Source organism: Rhodnius prolixus, unplaced genomic scaffold, assembly GCF_049639745.1.
Source record: "Rhodnius prolixus isolate KJV_2025 unplaced genomic scaffold, Rpr scaffold_3, whole genome shotgun sequence".
NCBI classification, from domain to species: Eukaryota; Metazoa; Arthropoda; class Insecta; order Hemiptera; family Reduviidae; genus Rhodnius; species Rhodnius prolixus.
This window is the reverse complement of record NW_027411603.1, coordinates 18,927,139-18,939,902: the sequence shown is the minus strand read 5'-3', so window position 1 is coordinate 18,939,902 and position 12,764 is coordinate 18,927,139. Positions and strand designations below refer to the sequence as shown.

General features: G+C 32.3%; 2 protein-coding genes and 1 long non-coding RNA gene across 6 annotated transcripts in view; 2 read left to right on the top strand and 1 right to left on the bottom strand.

The window, feature by feature from the left end:
* Positions 1–12,764, top strand: part of Nlg3 (Neuroligin 3) — a 613,493-nt gene that overhangs the window by 216,911 nt on the left and 383,818 nt on the right. The gene's annotated exons all lie outside the window — the stretch shown is intronic.
* LOC141452385 (uncharacterized) lies at positions 4,003–8,343 on the top strand. Its single transcript, XR_012457362.1, has 3 exons — positions 4,003–4,147; positions 5,030–5,280; positions 8,329–8,343. It is a non-coding gene; the product is annotated as an uncharacterized lncRNA (long non-coding RNA).
* LOC141452382 (uncharacterized) overlaps positions 8,360–12,764 on the bottom strand; it is a 38,127-nt gene continuing 33,722 nt past the window's right edge. For both annotated transcript variants that reach the window (XM_074124466.1, XM_074124465.1), the window contains one exon: positions 8,360–8,499. The gene's annotated coding sequence lies outside the window, so the exon portion shown is untranslated. The remainder of the gene's footprint in view (positions 8,500–12,764) is intronic.

The window sequence follows — 12,764 nt, the reverse complement described above, 5'->3', positions numbered from 1 at the left end:
TCTGTTTTTATTCTTACATTTTCTAGATATTTACTCAGTTATCTTTAGTTCCAAGAAAAAAAATCACTGAACTGAATTTTCTCATGAACTGAACTCTTTAAACTTCTTTTTCTACACTAGCTGTTCGTGTAGGGACTAACCAGTTTTGCTAGCAACCTAGTCGAAAATTGATTTTAGGAAGGTGCTCGTTCCGGAGGGGTATTTCGTTTAAAGTCCTTTATTCTGCAAGTTTACTGCCTGAATAATGTTACCAAATATGAGATCGGCACTAAATTAATGCATCATAATTAATTGTAACACTTATTTACTCATACTAGTACATAGATTAATGTATTTAATCACATACATATATTATGCAGATATTATCTATATCAGTTACCCACTTAATCTGTACATAGCACCATTTCTTTATGTAGGACAGTTTTCTAAATCGCAAGGTTAAAGTCGGGTTTTCTCTTTCAAATAAGAGGGAATATTCTAAGAACTTCATAATCTAAAATAAAACAAGCCTGCCTCAATAAAAAGAGTTCGGTTTCTAAAGTGTGAAAACTAAGAAAACAAAGTCAGGATTGGCTGCAATGTGATCTTATCAAGGATTGTAAATGTAAATTTAATTGGCAGTTCCTAATGAGAAGGAATTGGCTATTGAAGTTTTTTTATTTAATAAAATGTGTTAAACGTAAGTTGGAGGGAACAAGTTGAGTGTTTTGCTCAGAATAATTAATGTTTGCACAAATCTAAAAGAGCAAAAGAATGAATGAATTCAAACAAACTGAGTAAGGCACTTATTCTAAAGTGAACCTCATCAAAAGATCAAATCAAGCAATGTTAGCGGATAGAATGGAAACCTCTTTTCCGTACCAGCTCTTTAAATGGTAATTTCTTCAATTCTTCTTTCATCATCTACCTTTCAAAAGTTTTCTGGTAATATCTAAGAAAAAATATATTAGGAATAACTTTTCTTTATTTACAATTTCTTTCTTATTCTAATAATTTTTCTGAGAGTCAGCACTTCCAAGATGTGACTCGAGCCTTCGACAGGATTCTATCTAGAACACTCGAACTGTTATAAAAGCTCATAAGCCTCTTTCTAATACTTATTAACTCAAGTCGCTCAGGTTCCAAGTATAGTTTGTAGGACTGAATTTCCTCACTGAAGTGCCGTTGGTCCAGTTCTCTTCAGATTTTACCAACTGATATTCCACAGACACAAAAAATTTATGCTGATAATAAAGAAATCTTCTCTCGTAATATCTATCTTATTGTTGCTAGTGAGCCTTACAACATTTATTTATCTACTTATTATAAGAGGATATTATAAGCTTTCTAAAGAGCCTTACAAGATTATCTAATGACTATGAAGAATAGTTTCGTAAATGAAGCAGCTATATTTCCTTTACTTTAAGAAGAAGCGTAATTGTATGATCTATTAACCAAATTCTAGTCCCTCAAGCGGATAAAGTTAAATACCTTCGATCGACAACTCACATGGGATTCCTACACCAGATACAAAGATAATACATGACTAATCGTTACAATTTTTACTAGGAAAACACTTTTCATTATCTCTAGAAAACAAAACACTGATATATGCAGCTATTATACGACCTATCTAGACTTATGGAGTTAGACTACGGGATACAACTTAGCTTTCTAATTTCCGACACATCAGTTATTTCAATCCAAAATTATGTTAATCAATCCTCTTATGTTTCCTATCAAATCCTTTACAATGATTTTTATGTGACCTATGGTTTCCACGTACAATGCCTTCCGATATAAAGAATAAAATAAGAATCCGCTCCAGCCTTTACGCTCATGCAAATCCCCAAATAACCTTTATATTAACTACCACCCTCCCTGAAAACCAAGCGTGCACTTAGTGCGCGAGGCTTCGAGCTCATTTAGTGTAATCTAATTTGTTTGAACTCAAGAAACTGTCACTAAGAGCGTACATCAGCCACATTTCTCTTTGTAAATTTCTGTTTTCACTAGTAATTTGTACTATACAACAATGTAGTAAATTAATAAAATTAAACAAAAAAAACAATTCATTGAATAATACAATTCATTTTCAATACAAAATTGAACAATACAATTTCTTACATGATAGGCTCCAAGAAACGAATCCCACGTCGTGTCATATAAAACTCTGTTACTCATACATGCTTGACTACGCCTTGAATGTCAACTCTGCAACATTTTAAACCAAGTCTATATTAACGAAGATATTCACTTAAATAAAATAAAGTCACATATAAACCCATTAATTATTTCTAAATATACATATAAATAATAAGTTTATTGAGAATAACAATATAAATAAAAGGTGAATTGAATTTTTAGGATTCTCTTTATTTATAATCCGAGATATAGGACGCCTTTCCTACTATAAAACGTTTCCGTTTCCAAGAAAGTAAGAAACGCCGTAACGCAATATTTTTTACTAAAAAAGGTTTCTACCCCTTTTTGATGTTAGATTCCTTGGCATTACCCCAAAGTTCCAACCCATATAATCTCTAGTTATAGTCGTATTTTATACAATAGCAGTTTCTACTCTCAACAGAGACAATAACCAAGCAGTTAGACTAAAGAAAATTTTCAAACATATCTTCTTTATTTTTCTTGGAATTTTCTAATAACTTTTCTTTTTCATGTGGAAACGGTATATGAAAGAAAATCGCATTGACTTAATTAGCTAATACATATCCCGACTGACCTGTTATTTTCATGACGTTCACATTCTTATTTTATGGAGAGCTGCACTATTTTATGGTGCATTCTGTCCTGAATTTGTAGAAGCGATAGAGCAGACGAGATTGTACCACCATTTTTGAATTATATTTTGATTTTTTTTAACTAATTATTTTTGAATTATAGTTTTCACGGTTGAAAGAAGGATAAAATTATATATGTCCCAGCACACCTGTTCCTCATAAATGAAATGAATGTTTCCTTTTTTTTCCTTTTTTTTTGTGAACTTTTCCGATTAGACTATTTCTAGAGGCTGTGAACCCTATTAAAAAGGAATAAATAAATTTCCTTCTTTCACACTTTTCCAGCGGCGAGCATGATACATTAGATACATCTCTCATAGTGACAGTTGAATTGAAATTGGTAACGAAAAAGCGGTATATTTCGTTCAAGTTTCATTTTCAAAATTGTTAGTGATGACAGCAAGTGAAAAGCTCTAGAACCCGCCTTAAATTAAATATATATATTTCTTGGAGACAAAAGAAGATCCTGTAAAGCATCACACAAATGCAAAAGCAAAATGCAGCCTGCATAGAATCTAATTCTATTAACTATGGAAAAGAATCGAAACATCTACATAAATTGTTTCCTACAAATAAATTACAAACAGACACAATGTAGTTTGGAAAACTCTCTCCATGGTGATTCCAATTGATTGATTCAAAAGCCTTAATTAATCAATTTAAATACAATTAAAAAATGTAATAAAACAACTTAATTCAGAACAGAAAAAACAACAGGAACGAAAAAATTAATAATGTCAGCAAATTGAATATAGGTTAGGTTATATACCGGACCAGATAAATCTGTAATAAACCTAAACTATTCAATTTAGGGACAACAGCATGAATTATTAATAATCTCAAGTGAAATATGCGAGCATTACATAAGTTTACTATTATATATATTCAGTCCCTTAATGTTGACTAGTTTCGATGTGATTTTCATTTGTGAACTGACAGTAATATTCTAGGACCGCGCAATTATAAGTTCGACAAATTGTAACCGTTTCTATTGAGTTGGCTGGTTCTTATTGATGGGACAACGCTTATTGTGCCAGATTGCTCCTTTAACATTACAAATGAAATGTTTGAGTGTATTGTCAAACTATTGGAAAAGTTCTTCTGAATGATGTCAAATATTTTCAATGTATATCTGTGTACATGTTTTAAGCGTCTAGACATAACATTAACTTTTATTTTAAATTTTTATTTTTTCTTAGAACATCACATTATACATGAGGTAGTATTCAAAACATCTGACTTTTTTATAAATTCAGCATAATCGAATTTTAAGTTTTTGGCTTTTATTCGAAAACTGCTTAAGCGGTTTTGATTGTAACGTGTATACTAATAGCATATTATGTAGAAATCCGTTTGGAACATTTCCTCAGGTAAGTTCATGCAAGGGTATTTATGGGAGAGAGTGGTGTGTAACACATTACATTTAAAAATTCTTCAAGTTAAAGTTATTGGTAGTGCACTCTAATTAGACTAATTATTTATTTACCACTCAACTTAGTTCTTAGAATTAGATTTTCCTTTTCTTTATTTGAAAAGTTATGCCCATCATTATTATATCGACATTTATTTGTAGCACTACTTTTTTCTAAGATTGAGACCGATATTCAAATCCGAAAAAATCCAGTACCACAATCATTCATTATGCATCTTAGCTTTTCGGACCTTGTTTCTAAACGCTCGGCAACTGTGGTGCCAAATTCAAGCTAGTAAATTTCATATTTAAATTAGTTGTTTAATAAGTAGTTAGAAAAAAAATCCCCACTTTAGGTATTACATCAGAGGAACGTACGAATAAAATAAATTCATTCTAAAATATGCTCTATTTGACATCAAGAATGCAGTGTATATACAGTGTACATATAAAAGATATATAGTCATTCATATACTGAATGTAGCACATATTCGTTTTTATAAAGAGTAAAAAATGTAGCAGCATGTTCGAAAGATGTAATTCTTGTACCCGAGTTGGACTATCCTAAGCACAAATATTTATACACATGCTTGCTTTAACCTTGTTTTTCTCTCTACAATAAAGTTGACTCCACCAAGTAGTTCGCTATTTTGAGGATATTCATTTCTATTGCAATATTACCTTTTTGTTTATCATTACTACTATTAAAATTGAATTTTCATCTAAGATTGTTATAAATAATGTAATATTGTCGTCTAAAAATATCTATTCCAGACCTATTATTAGTGCTATTAAAAAATATAAAAATAATAATATAATTTAACTCGATTTTTTATACCAGACTTCAACTTTCTTTTACTAATCGGGCGAACATGCGGTACAATGGATGCTGGCAAGGTTCTCACAGTGCAATGTGTTGCTCTGTAAAAGGCGAGTCGCAGAATCACAATTGTAATTGGAAGGCCTATATTGTGATGGGAATCTAGGTTCAAAGAAAATTCCTTCTTTCCGCAAACTTATGGCCGCTGCTTATAACAGGAAGGATTGGCAGAGATCAATGTACAAATCGCTGGCATGTAGTGACAATAAAAAGTGTGTATATATTCAAAATGTACAAACCTATTTTTTTGTGTGCCAAAGGAATTTAAAAAATTGAATGGAAACCTCAATTCCATAACTTTGCTTAAAGTTCACTACTTCCAATCAAGGTGTGGAAGAGAAAGTTCAGATTAACTATTTAGAGGAATCAGTATTTTCTTTATATTAATCAATAAGTCATTTTCTTTAAGGACTTCATTATCCAATAAATAAGAAGAGAAAAACTAAGTTTTCACTCTCGCACTAAGTAAGTAGTAAGCTATTTTCAACTTATTCTTCTTGAGCAAGGAAATACACAGTGATAGAGATCTGTACTTGTTGTTGACAACTTTCAAGACTTGAATTCATTCGAACTTTTCCTTTACTTTCTTGTGAATGGAAGAATGTATAGAGGGTAAGGAAAGTAGGAGATCTCAGTTTCTGCTTATATAATGGAATGTATGCCAAACTTAGACCAGAATATTAGAAACTGGGTATAATTTTACTTCCCAAAATACAGTTTTACTTTCTGAACGTCATTCGCAGTATAACTCAAGTAATATTATTTTCTCACCTTGTTTGTGTTGCCCATTAAACGAAAAATCTTAAATGAAAATCCATTTGCTTACCCTTTGATAAACATTTTTACATTTTTAACATTAATTAGTCAATAATACCTCAAATATTTATAAAAATAAATTCTTAATTCCTGTTTTAGTTCAGAGTTAATTTAAGTGAGCAAATTAACCCTTTATACGGAGAGCTTTACTTGTGTATATTTTCTTTTTGGCCACGTTTTCGTTTTGGGTATAGCTGAACTTCACTCTTTATTTTGGAACCCAAGGTTTCAGGAAATAAAGATGGGCCCAGATGGGAATCACGGTATCCATTTTCCTAACCCAACAATGGTAGCCGTATCGACAATACACAAATAAATTGATGTGTTCTCAGAAGTATATACTCGTAATTTACGATTGATAAGAACCCATTAATTAATTTATTTTACCTTAGCTGAATAACTGTTACATTTTAAATAAAATTAATTCCATGGAATGAATCACAGTTATTTAAAAAATGATTAATTACATGCATTTTATTACAAGTCGTTAATCTACTTTTTATTCTAATTCTATATTTAGGTGACAGTATGCGGATATTCAGCAAATGGCAGCATACTGATTGCACATAAAAAACGTTCATTGCAACTACTCAATAGTTCAAAATGAAATAATCCATAAACCAACATATACTAACACGGCTTATTAAAAAAAAATGTCACAGACAAAATTATAAATAATTCTTTCTCTTAAAATTACCATGATAAAATTGAGACATATTTACGAGTTTAATCTATAAAATAAGGGTAGCAACATTCTAGAAATATCCTAAAACAACAGCTGGCAAGTTCGGTTTCTTGGGCTCACAAAAGTACGAAGTAGAGATAAGGTTGAAGAGAACATTGGAGGATTTGTTCTTGACTTGATAATATTTATTACGTATATTTGTCTCAGTTACTATAAATTTGTCTTTCAGTAAAACGATATTACATTCTGTATGAAAACGAATTCGGTGTTTTCACATAAAGTTGCTATATGGAAATGTAAGGATGAAAATCAATCTATTTAGATTTACTCTTGTTTGACATATCATTATGAATACCAGAGGCATACGTCATCCACTCTGCTTCTAGTAAATATCATTCCAGATGTTGTTCCAAAATGAAATTGGAATGACTACTTTGTAAATATCATTGCACAAATAACTGCAAAAAGCTTTTTAAAAACTCTTAAAAGCTTAAAAGCTCTTTAAAAGTAGGAAGAATGTACCTTCCCTAGCATTTCTGGTCAGACTTTCAATAGCAAACAACGTTAGGCCAACAAATAATATGTCATAAGAAGAAATGTGAGTATTAACCATCCCTGAAAACTTAGAAACATGTAATTTATTTCCTACCCGCTCAAGGTGAATGTGCAATCACTCTTAACTGCCCATTATCGGATAAAGTACCTTTTTCCCAAGAAATTCATACATCATATCAAATAAATAAACCACTTTTAAGATTTTTGCATTTCTTTTAATTGGTTATACTTGGCCTGGTAAGTATTTGTAGACATATTGTGGGCGTTAAAAAAGCCTGGCCTTGTTTTCCCAAGCACCTGCAATGAACGCGAGAGCAATACACACAGTTTATTTTTTTCTCTCAAATGTTCTTCTTCCTTGCATCCGATGTCCGGGGCTATTAGCGACCTAATTATTTAGCAAAGGGGAAGATTACAATGGCGTGAATAACTTCTGAGATAGCGCCATGAAACGATAAACTTTTCAGATTGTAGAACACTTTAGAGCCAACCATCACGTATCTGTACAGAAAGTATAACAGTGCAATAGCATCAACATTTGTAGGGAGGGCCCAGGTAACGTCCAACAAATTCACTTCAATACCACATCAAACTAAATTTAGTACATCCTAACGCCCTATATAATGCAATACGTAGGTGAGAAACTGCAGCTAAAAATGGTCACAAAACTTTCTCTACTGTTCACTTACATGCCATAGAACCTTCCCACAATGCTTGCAGTACTCATATTATTATTATTTAGCAAAGGGGAAGATTACAATGGCGTGAATAACTTCTGAGATAGCGCCATGAAACGATAAACTTTTCAGATTGTAGAACACTTTAGAGCCAACCATCACGTATCTGTACAGAAAGTATAACAGTGCAATAGCATCAACATTTGTAGGGAGGGCCCAGGTAACGTCCAACAAATTCACTTCAATACCACATCAAACTAAGTTTTACACCCTTTCTCTTGCAAAAGGGTGGATAGTTAACCCTCCATATCATAATTGTGGGTACATCACTGTGTACCCATCACGTCTTAAATACGGTTATTTGGTTATAGTAATGAGTTTAATCATGACATGAATCTAGTCACGAGAAATATTAATTAGAAGTTTCATAAGCATAAAACGTTATGAACACAGTTTGGTATTTGAAAAATTAAACGGAATTAATATTTACCTTGCTAAATTATTTTATTGTATTTTCTTGTTTGTAGATGTAACTCAGTAACATTTCTCCGTGGAGCTTCCTTGTGTAGTTCAGCAGTCAAGATTGGAGAGGTTGTTCTTCAATGTACATAGATGCAACAATAGACCCTCAAGATGTAGGCGTAGGAATCTGGACCACCCCCAAGGAGTCTAATTTAATCTCCATTTTTATGAGACACCTAAAATAGACAAGACATACTGTTTTATAAGACTTTTTTAACCTGGGATGCTACAGCTTATAAACAATTAAAGCTCAGTAACAACTATATTTGAAAATTATTAGAATGATTGTTTTAGCAGACTTAAGTATTATTTCGTTGTTAGCAATGAGTATTGTAACAATTTTTTTAACAACTGAAAGTTTTTCTTGTTTTAAGAAATTAGTTATTTTTCGAAGTAGATACTGTTGAACTTTTGGAGGTTACAAAGTAAATATTTTAATTTCATTTTTTTTTTTTAAATTTATTAAATTTGATGTTGAATTGTTCTTGGTAGAAGTATTCTTTTATTTAGGTTAAGTTTATAATAAAAATGGATATTTCTATTTTCACTAGTGTTAAACTTCGGTGACTATTGAAGTTGTATCTTAGCAATAGCCATACAGATAACTTTCTGTTCTCGAAAGTAGTACCTTTTATATATTGACTGCTAGGAAGACACTGATCGAAATATCAAGTTGAGTAAACTTTACTCAACACACAACCCGTGATCGCAATGTTTCTAATGATTCACATTGGTTTTCCTTTCTTGCATACATCCTTTCCAAAAACTTCATTCCTTATAAATAATAAAGTACGCCTCAGCCATCAGAGTATTTTCCCAATTAAACACTCAATTGTGCCCAAAGAAACTCACACAAAAAATAGTAATTGAAACACAATTGATTATGATAAATTAAAGAAGAAGGAAGAGAAGGGGAAAAAGAATTGCTCAGACAAAAAATAAATAAATAAGAAAAAATAACACATAAAATAATTCTTGAACACTTTAGAAATAATGTAGAACTATATTGAGTTGAATTATTAAACTAAATTCATCGCGTATGATGCGGCAGCTGAGGAGAGATGAAAAAGCTCAATATTTCCTTTCAGCATTCACAAATAAAAATAATCCTGGTGGTAAAAATATATCTTTTTACCTACAAAACTAGATTAAATATCTCTGTAGCAGCACGAATAATTCCAACATACAATATTAGTCAATAAAAAAGCAGCTTTGCATTCTGACTCTTAAAAATCAGTTTGCCCGACCAAAACACAGATAGAGAACACAAAATTTACCTGGGCAGCGGACTTTTCTTCCCAGCTAATCATCTAGAATACTAGCAACATAACATAAATACTAAAGTACTGCCTCAGACTGGTATCTGAGGACTCTCAAGAAATAAAGAAGTAAGAAAGAAAACAAGTGACCAGTGCAAGAAGATTTCCAACAATGCTAACAGTTTGCCATTGCTCGGGGTTGTTTTAATAAACGTTAGTACAAATTTAAAAAAAACTTTTATTTTCTATTCTGTCAGCCATCAAACCATTACATTTTCTAACATTTCGGAAGTAAGTTCGTAAACCTAATTTTGTGGGAAAACTTTTCGATTCCTTGATTGTACATACTAAAAATGAACATAAAATAACGCGAACCTAGGTAAAACAAAACAATAATCTGAATCATTTCGGTTCAGTTTTGTTTAAAATAAACTATTCTTCCAATTGTTAAACAGATAGCAGAAGGCTCCGTGTGTTTCACATATGGTTCCATAACCGTCCAGTATTGCAGCAAATAAATTGCTAGTATTTCTGCCCGTTATTAACAGATGTGTGGATGGATCTCTAAAGATGTCCACCTATCTTTTCTGTCTTATTGACAGAAAACGATAAATACGCAAGGTGAGAAGTAACTATACACCACATATCTTTAACTGAAGATTTAACTATTTCTTTCTATCTTTGCTAATAGTCGACAACAGGTGATTTAGTTAATATTTGTGGTTCCTACATAATTTTGTTATTGAACAAATTTTTCTTAAAGCTTCAATTAAATAAATGTAACTTCAAATACTATTAATTTCTAGGTTTTTAGGTACAGAGTTAAAAAAAAAAAAAAAAAAAAAAAAAACCTTGCATTAAAAATAAATGCGTTCCTAATAGTTATTACATAATTGCAAAAGTTAAGTATATAATGAAATAGGTTATTGCAGGGAGCGAATTGCTATATAGATGGGTCATTATGTAGGGAGATCAGGTATACCATCAATGGGAGCTTAGTTGCAGCTTGGCAAGAAGGGCAGGTTCATTACCGCTTGTATGGTCCAACTGTTTTTCTACCGGGTATTTGTAGCCTTCTCTTAGTATAGAAAACTTTCCACATAGCAGTATCGTCAAATAAGTAAATATTGAACATTGTATAAATGAACTGACATAATGTAATATTTAAATTTATTCACAACTTAAGGAAGGATTAGTTCAGTGGTTAGTAGAGGGAACTCCACCCTTATATTTTCTGTTTCTAAGAACTTCTTACAGCTCACTTTACCGGAGGAGATGTACAGTGTTGTCTGTAACGAGAGAACACGGTCCAGAGGCCGGTAGTGCCCGATAAAAATCTGCGGGCGCCAATGACCTCAGTTCTTGACGCGCTAAAAAAATAATAATAAAAATCGCCACTTAATAACGCTGCCTAATTGCTACTAAATTTGCAATGTTGTATAGCTAGCAGTACTCACCCTCCGAATGGCCACTTCACACCTGGTTGGTTATAGTACTAAAAAGCCTCCTTATTAACGTTATATTTTAAGGCGGTCACGAGACAACGCGGCTATATAAAGGTCATTTAATAAACACACAAGTTTATTTTTACAAATTGTAATTAAAAACGTGTTATAATGTCAATTAATATGTAAATTAGATAGGGTAGTTTAAAAACTGAATGACCAGCAGTAAAGGAAAGTAGTTCTACAGGATAAGAAATCCCTTCTACACAGATAAATGTGTTGAAAGACAAATTTGAAATGCAATAGTGCATGTAACAGCTTAACTCTAAATCTTAGTAGTGGACATTTTTTATGCCTCTTTATTTTACAAACTTAAGGAAAACAATTCTTCTTTAATCTTAACTTTACAATGGCACATCCTAAAGCCTTTTATCTTTTAACCAGCTTCAAGTTACTAGACAAATCATAATTTTTGTTATTTACAACTGCGAGGCAATAATACTGTTACAAGTAAATAAGCTAACAATAAACACCCAAAGTATCATGTATTTGTTGACTATCGTCGCAAAAAATCGTTCAAGCATCGAAACTTCTGAGGTTATTGGCGCCCAGTGCTTTTCTAGCGCTCTGCCACACATTGATTACACACAACACAACTAATCACCGGTTGGTGAGCTTTAAGAAAATCTTAAGGAAAACAGCAGAAGGCACGAACTTGGGATCTCCCTCAGGAATCCAGTGCAACCACCATACAGTCCTTTACTATTTTTATTTATGACCTTTCAAAAAATGTCGTACTAGAAAACTAAATAGACTGATTACATCTGCTGCAACGTTCCTACAGACCAACCATAACCCTTAGAGCCCGCGAGGATTCTTTGATTAACTCTTCACATGATTAGATCCTCAGAAATTATTCCTCCATAACATCTTTCGTTCAGAGCGATGTCTGATGTTCACCTGCCTTAGGATCTTCATCGGGTTTGTGAAGGCAAAATTTCACGTACAATACTTTGATCATTTTCTTGTTTCGACACTATAAAAGAGATCAGACGTAAGGAAACGAACATGAGGATTATTAAATCAAAATTCCTTTCTTTAGCTAATAGTATTTCGTCTGCAGGCTCGAATGAGAGAATTTTAAAAAAGAACTTTTTAAGAACGTGTCAAGGAGAGGGATTAGATCAAGCTTCTTCAGATTTTTCCAAATCAAAGGAGATGAAAAGATTATTGGTTTTGATTGGTTTAAAAGCATGTTTCAGAAATATACAGAGCAGAAGCCAAGAGTTATAACAAAATGAACAAAAAGTTATCCACTTAGTTATAACTTAATTATCTATTGAACTAAATGATTTTTTAAAAATTTCAATATCCGATTTTAGATGATAAATTGATCAGTATACATCAGCGTATATAACAAAATATGGCTCTCTTAAACAAAATAATAGAATCAAGTGAAAACCAGGTTTCATAGGACTAACTGGGCAATGATGTCCTGTGTGAGAAGGGTAATCTCTGGCAGGTCACTTAACTGAACTTGAGATTTATCACGCTGTTATCTTAGCGCCAAGCCACGCCCACTAGGTCACTGTGTTCTGACAATCTAAACATTTCAACTGACAAACCGTATCTCCACCACCCCTCACACTGACACCCGTCATCAGGCACAGTAACGATTCATGTAGCTGCAAACGACAAACCGCCTCCCAGACAGCTACAAACCGCCATAATGTCTAC